The sequence below is a fragment of the Arachis duranensis genome, chromosome 6 (assembly GCF_000817695.3).
Source record: "Arachis duranensis cultivar V14167 chromosome 6, aradu.V14167.gnm2.J7QH, whole genome shotgun sequence".
Taxonomy (NCBI): domain Eukaryota; kingdom Viridiplantae; phylum Streptophyta; class Magnoliopsida; order Fabales; family Fabaceae; genus Arachis; species Arachis duranensis.
The window spans coordinates 26,469,484-26,477,302 of record NC_029777.3 but is presented as its reverse complement, the minus strand read 5'-3'; the positions used below and the strand labels follow the sequence as shown (position 1 = coordinate 26,477,302).

At 38.3% G+C, this 7,819-nt stretch overlaps 1 non-coding gene across 1 annotated transcript; it reads left to right on the top strand.

Moving 5' to 3' along the window:
• Positions 1-6,150: 6,150 nt before the first annotated feature.
• LOC127740301 (small nucleolar RNA R71) lies at positions 6,151-6,258 on the top strand. Its single transcript, XR_008000980.1, has one exon. It is a non-coding gene; the product is annotated as a small nucleolar RNA R71 (small nucleolar RNA).
• The last annotated feature ends 1,561 nt before the right edge of the window (positions 6,259-7,819 follow it).

The following is a 7,819-nucleotide window of genomic DNA, read 5'->3' as shown; positions in this document are numbered from 1 at the left end:
TTTTTATGCCAGTTCCAGCGTTAAACGCTGGAATTTCTGAGGGTGACTTTGAACGCCGGTTTGGGCCATCAAATCTTGGGCAAAGTATGGACTATCATATATTTCTGGAAAGCCCAGGATGTCTACTTTTCAACGCCGTTAAGAGCACGCCAATTGGGCTTCTGTAGCTCCAGAAAATCCACTTCGAGTGCAGGGAGGTCAGAATCCAACAGCATCTGCAGTCCTTTTTAGTCTCTGAATCAGATTTTCGCTCAGGTCCCTCAATTTCAGCCAGAAAATACCTGAAATCACAGAAAAACACACAAACTCATAGTAAAGTCCAGAAAAGTGAATTTTAACTAAAAACTAATAAAAATATACTAAAAACCAACTAGATCATACTAAAACATACTAAAAACAATGCCAAAAAGCGTACAAACTATCCGCTCATCAGCGTTCATAGGTGAGAATGATGATGAGCGTCACATAATCATCACATTCATCAGGTTCTTAGGCGCGAATGGATATCTTAGAATAGAAATAAACGAGAGTTGAATAGAAAAACAGTAGTACTTTGCATTAATTCTCGAGGTACAGCAGAGCCCCACACCTTAATCTATGGTGTGTAGAAACTCCACCGTTGAAAATACATAAGTGATGAAGGTCCAGGTATGGCCGAGAGGCCAGCCCCCAAAATGTGATCAAAGGATCAAAAGATAATCCAAAGATGTGGTCAAAAGACGTGTAATACAATAGTAAAAAGTTCTATTTATACTAAACCAGCTACTAGGGTTTACAAAAATAAGTCTAAGTGCAGAAATTCACTTTTGGGGTCCACTTTGGTGTGTGCTTGGGCTGAGCTTGAGCTTTACACGTGCAGAGGCTTCTCCTGGAGTTAAATGCCAAGTTGTAATGTGTTTTTGGCGTTTAACTCTGATTTGTGACGTGTTTCTGGCGTTTTACTCCAGAATACAGCATGGAACTGGCATTGAACGCCAGTTTGCATCAGCTAAACTCAAATAAAGTATAAACTATTATATATTTCTGGAAAGTCCTGGATGTCTACTTTCCATCGCAATTAAGATCGCACCATTTGGAGTTTTGTAGCTCCAGAAAATCCATTTCGAGTGTAGGAAGGTCAGAATCCAACAGCATCAGCAGTCCTTTGTTAGCCTCTTATCAGATTTTTGCTCAGGTCCCTCAATTTCAGCCAGAAAATACCTGAAGTCACAGAAAAACACACAAACTCATATTAAAGTCCATAAATGTGAATTTTTCATAAAAACTAATAAAAACATCCCTAAAAGTAGCTAGATCTTACTAAAAACTACCTAAAAACAATGCCAAAAAGCGTATAAATTATCCGCTCATCACAACACCAAACTATTGTTGCTTGTCCCCAAGCAACTGAAAATCAAATAGAATAAAAAGAAGAGAATATACTATAAATCCCAAAACATCAATGAATATTAGTTCTAATTAGATGAGCGGGATTAGTAGCTTTTTGCTTCTGAACAGTTTTGGCATCTCACTTTATCCTTTGAAGTTTAGAATGATTGGCATCCATAGGAACTCATAGTTCAGATAGTGTTATTGATTTTCCTAGTTAAGTATGTTGATTCTTGAACACAGCTACTTTTATGAGTCTTGGCCGTGGCCCTAAGCACTTTGTTTTCCAGTATTACCACCGGATACATAAATGTCGTAGACACATAACTGGGTGAACCTTTTCAGATTGTGACTTAGCTTTGCTAAAGTCCCCAATTAGAGGTGTCTAGAGCTCTTAAGCACACTCTTTTTGCTTTGGATTACGACTTTAACCACTCAGTCTCAAGCTTTTCACTTGGACCTGCATGCTACAAGCACATGGTTAGGGACAGCTTGATTTAGCCGCTTAGGCCTGGATTTATTTCCTTGGGCCCTCCTATCCATTGATGCTCAAAGCCTTGGATCTTGTTTACCCTTGCCTTTTAGTTTTAAGGGCTATTGGCTTTTTCTGCTTGCTTTTTCTTTTTTCTTTTATTTTTTATTTTTTTCGCCACCTTTTTTTTTCTACAAGCTTTTTATTCACTGCTTTTTCTTGCTTCAAGAATTAATTTTATGATTTTTTAGATCATCAATAACATTTATTTTTTTCATCATTCTTTCAAGAGCCAACAATTTTAACATTCATAAACAACAAGATAAAAAATATGCACTGTTCAAGCATTCATTTAGAAAACAAAAAGTATTGTCACCACATCAATATAATTAAACTAATTTCAAGGATGAATTTGAAACTCATGTAATTCTTGTTCTTTTGTATTAAAAACATATTTCATTTAAGAAAGGTGAAGGATTCATGGAATGATTCATAGCCTTAGGACATAGACACTAGACACTAATGATTATGTAATAAAGACACAAACATAGACAAACATAACACTCAAAAACCGAAAACAGAGAAATAAGAACAAGGAAGTTAAGGAATGAGTCCACCTTAGTGATGGTGGCGCCTTCTTCTTGAAGGACTAAGGGTGTTCTTGAGCTCCTCTATGTCTCTTCCTTGCCTTTGTTGCTCCTCCCTCATAGCTCTTTGATCTTCTCTAATCTCATTGAGAATAATGGAGTGCCCTCGGTGTTCCACCCTTAATTGGTTCATGTCATGACTCAATCCTTCTAGAGAAGTGTTGAGTTATTCCCAATAGTTGTTTGGAGGAAAGTGCATCCCTTGAGGCATCTCAGGGATTTCTTGATGATGAGCTTCCTCATGCGTCTTTTGAGATCCATGAATGGACTCTCTTGTTTGCTCCATCCTCTTCTTAGTGATGGGCTTGTCCTCTTCAATGAGGATGTCTCCTTCTATGACAACTCCAGCTAAGTAGCATAGATGGCAAATGAGATGAGGAAAAGCTAGCCTTGCCAAGGTGGAGGGCTTTTCGGCTACTTTGTAGAGTTCTAGAGAGATGACTTCATGAACTTCTACTTCCTCTCCAATCATGATGCTATGGATCATGATGGCCCGATCCACAGTTACTTCGGATCGGTTGTTAGTGGGGATGATGGAGCGTTGGATGAACTCCAACCATCCTTTAGCCACAGGCCTAAGGTCCAGTCTTCTCAATTGAACCATCTTGCCTTTTGAGTTTCTTTTCTATTGAGCTCCTTCCACACATATGTCCATGAGGACTTGGTCCAACCTTTGATCAAAGTTGACCTTTCTAGTGTAGGGGCGTGCGTCTTCTTGCATCATAGGCAAGTTGAACACCAACCTTACATTCTCTGGAATGAAGTCTAAGCATTTCCCCCGAACCATTATAAGCCAATTCTTTGGATTTGGGTTCATGCTTTGATCATGGTTCCTAGTAATCCATGCATTAGCATAGAACTCTTGAACCATTAAGATTCTGACTTGTTGAATGGGGTTAGTAAGAACTTCCCAACCTCTTCTTTGGATCTCATGTCGGATCTCCGGATACTCATTTTTCTTCAGCATGAAAGGGACCTCAGGGATCACCTTTTTTCTTGGCCACAACTTCATAGAAGTGGTCTTGATGGACCTTTGAGATTAATCTCTACATCTCCCATGACTCAGAGGTGGAAGCTTTTGTCTTCTCTTTCCTCTTTCTAGAGGTTTCTCCGGCCTTAGGTGCCATAAATGGTTATGGAAAAAAAAAAGCTATGCTTTTACCACACCAAACTTAAAAGGTTTGCTCGTCCTCGAGCAAAAGAAGAAAGAATAGAAGAAGAAGAAGAAGAAGAAGATATGGAGGAGAGGGAGAGAGATGTGTATTCGGCCAAGAGGGAGAAGAGAGGGTTGTGTTGTGTGAAAATGAAGAAGGATGGAGGGGTTTATATAGTGGAGGAAGAAGGGGTAGGTTCGGTCATTTAGGGTGAGATTGGGTGGGAAATAGATTTTGAATTTGAAGGTAGGTGGGGTTTATGGGGAAGAGAGGATGGATGTGAGTGGTGAAGAGGTGATAGAGAAGAGTGTTTGAGCTGATTGGTGAATGATGTTTGGGGAAGAGTGTTATGAAAAGGTGTAAGAGAGAGGGATATGGTAGGTGGGAATCCTGTGGGGTCCACAGATCCTGAGGTGATCCTGTGGGGTCCACAAATCATGAGGTGTCAAGGATTTCTCATCCCTGCACCCTTTTAGGTGTGTAAAATGCCTTTGTATGCAATCCTGGCGTTTAACGCCAGATTGATGCTTGTTTATGGCGTTAAATGCCAGCTTGGTGCTTGTTTCTGGCATTAAACGCCAGACAGATGCTTGTTTCTGGCGTTTAAATGCCAGACAGCTCTTCCTCCAGGGTGTGCTTTTTCTTCTGCTATTTTTTATTCTATTTTTAATTTTTGCAATTGTTTGGTGACTCCACATGATCATAAACCTAATAAAACATAAAAGAACAATAGAAATATAGATAAATAAAAATTGGGTTGCCTCCCAATAAGCGCTTCTTTAATGTCAATAGCTTGACAGTGAGCTCTCATAGAGCCTCACAGGTATTCAGAGCATTGTTGGGACCTCCCAACACCAAACTTAGAGTTTGAATGTGGAGGTTCAACACCAAACTTAGAGTTTGGTTGTGGCCTCCCAATACCAAACTTAGAGTTTAACTGTGGGGGCTCTGTTTGACTCTGCATTGAGAGAAGCTGTTCAAGCTTCCTCTCCATGGTTGCAGAGGAAGATCCTTGAGCTTTAAACACAAGGTAGTCCCCATTCAATTGAAGGACTAGCTCTCCTCTGTCAACATCAATTACAGCTCTTGCTGTGGCTAGGAAGGGTCTTTCAAGGATGATGCATTCATCCTCATCCTTCCCAGTGTCTAGGATTATGAAATCAGCAGGGATGTAAAGGCCTTTAACCTTCACTAACACGTCCTCTACTAATCCATAAGCTTGTTTTATTGACTTGTCTGCCATCTCTAATGAGATTCTTGCAGCTTGTACCTCAAAGATTCCCAGTTTCTCCATTACAGAGAGTGGCATAAGATTTATACTTGACCCCAGGTCACACAGAGCCTTATCAAAGGTCATGGTGCCTATGGTATAGGGTATTAAGAATTTACCAGGATCTTGTTTCTTTTGAGGTAAAGTTTGCTGAACCTATGTATTTAATTCACTAATGAGCAAGGGAGGTTCATCTTCCCAAGTCTCATTACCAAATAACTTGGCATTCAGCTTCATGATGGCTCCTAAATATTGAGCAACTTGCTCGTCAGTTACATCTTCATCCTCTTCAGAGGAAGAATAGTTCTCAGAGCTCATGAATGGCAGAAGGAGGTTTAATGGAATCTCTATGGTCTCTATATGAGCCTCAGATTCCTTTAGGTCCTCAATAGGGAACTCCTTTCTGTTTGGAGGACATCCCATGAGGTCTTCCTCATTGGGATTCACGTCCTCCCCTTCTTCTTTGGATTTGGCCATGATGATTATATCAATGGCCTTGCACTCTCTTTTCGTATTCTCTTCTGTATTGCTTGGGAGAGTACTAAGAGGAGTTTCAGTGTTTTTCTTACTCAGCTGACGCACTTGTGCCTCCAAATTTCTAATGGAGGACCTTGTTTCATTCATGAAACTTAAAGTGGCCTTAGATAGATCAGACACTATGTTTGCGAAGCTAGAGGATCTCTGCTCAGAATTCTCTGTCTGTTGCTGAGAAGATGATGGAAAAGGCTTGCTATTGCTAAACCTGTTTCTTCCACCATTGTTATTATTGAAGCTCTACTTCTTTGGATCCTTCCATGAAAAATTCGGATGATTTCTCCATGAAGGGTTACAGGTGTTGCCAAAGGCTTCACCCTTGTAATTTACCTTTTCTATTGCAGGGTTCTCAGGATCATAAGTTTCTTCTTCAGAAGATGCTTCTTTAGTACTGTTGGATGCATTTTGCAATCCCTTCAGACTCTGAGAAATCATGTTGACTTGCTGAGTCAACATTTTGTTCTGAGCCAATATGGCATTCAGAGCATCAATTTCAAGAACTCTCTTCCTTTGAGGCGTCCCATTACTCACATTATTCCTTTCAGAAGTGTACATGAACTGGTTATTTGCAACCATGTCAATGAGTTCCTGAGCTTCTGGAGGCATTTTCTTTAGGTGAATAGATCCACCTACAGAATGGTCCAATGACATCTTAGACAATTCAGACAGACCATCATAGAATATATCCACAATGGTCCATTCTGAAAGCATGTCAGAAGGACACTTTTTGGTCAGTTGCTTATATCTCTCCCAAGCTTCAAAGAGGGATTCACCTTCTTTCTGTTTGAAGGTTTGAACATCCACTCTAAGCTTACTCAGCTTTTGAGGAGGGAAGAACTTGGCTAAGAAAGCCGTGACCAGCTTATCCTAAGAGTTCAGGCTGACTTTAGGTTGAGAGTCCAACCATACTCTAGCTCTGTCTCTTACAGTAAAAGGGAAAAGTATAAGCCCGTAGACCTCGGGATCAACCCCATTGGTCTTAACAGTATCACAGATCTACAAGAATTCAGTTAAGAACTGAAAAGGATCTTCTGATGGAAGTCCATAAAACTTGCAATTTTGTTGCATCAGAGAAAATAATTGAGGCTTTAGCTCAAAATTGTTTGCTCCAATGGCAGGGATTGAGATGCTTCTTCCATATAAGTTGGAATTTGGTGGAGTGAAGTCACCAAGCATCTTCCTTGCATTGTTGGCATTGTTGTTATTTTCGGCTGCCATGTCTTCTTCTTTTTCGAATGTTTCTGTCAAGTCCTCTCCAGAGGGTTGTGCTTTAGCTTCCCTTAGCTTCCTCCTTAGAGTCCTTTCAGGTTCAGGATCTGCTTCAACAAGAATGTCCTTGTCCTTGCTCCTGCTCATATGAAAAAGAAGAGAACAGAAAAGAAGAGAAATCCTCTATGTCACAGTATAGAGATTCCTTTATGTGAGTATAAGAAGAAAAGAATAGAAGAAGGAGAAGAGAAAAATTCGAACACAGAGGAGAAGAGAGGGTTCGAATTTTTAGATGAAGAGAAGTGTTAGTAAATGAATAAATAAATAGAAGAAGATAAGAGAGGGGAGTAATTTCGAAAATTAATTAAAAAGAAAAGAAAAATATTTTTGTTTTTATTTTAAAATTAGTTAGTATTCAAAAAATAAGAGGGGAAATAAAATTAAAACTAAAATTTAAAATAATTAGTTAATTAAAAAGAATTTTGAAAAAGGGTGAGGAATTTTTGAAAATTAGAGAGAGAAAAGTAGTTAGGTGGTTTTGAAAAAGATAAGAAACAAACAAAAAGTTAGTTAGTTAGTTGAAAAAAATTTGAAAATCAATTTTAGAAAAGATAAAAAGTTAGAAAAGATTTTAAAATTGGTTTTGAAAAAGATATGATTGAAATTTATTTTGAAAAGGATTTGAAAAGGAAGTTAAAAATATTTGATTTTTGAAAAAGATTTTGAAAAGATAAGATTTTTAAAATTGAAATCTTGACTTGACTAACAAGAAACAACTAATTTTAAAATTTTTTAACTAAGTCAACCCAAAAATTTCGAAATTTATGAGTAAAATAAGGAAAAGATATTTTTTGAATTTTTAATGAGGAGAGAGAAAAACACAAAAATGACCCAAAACATGAAAATTTTGGATCAAAACCAATGATGCATGCAAGACTCTATGAATGTCAAGCTGAACACCAAGAACACATTGAAGATCATGATGAACATCAAGAACTTATTTTTGAAAAATTTTCAAGAAAAGAAAACATGCAAGACACCAAACTTAGAGATTTTTCATGTTTAGACACTAATAAAACAAGAATGCATATGAAAAACAAGAAAAGACACAAAACATGAAAATATGAAGATCAAACAAGAAGACTTACCAAGAACAACTTGAAGA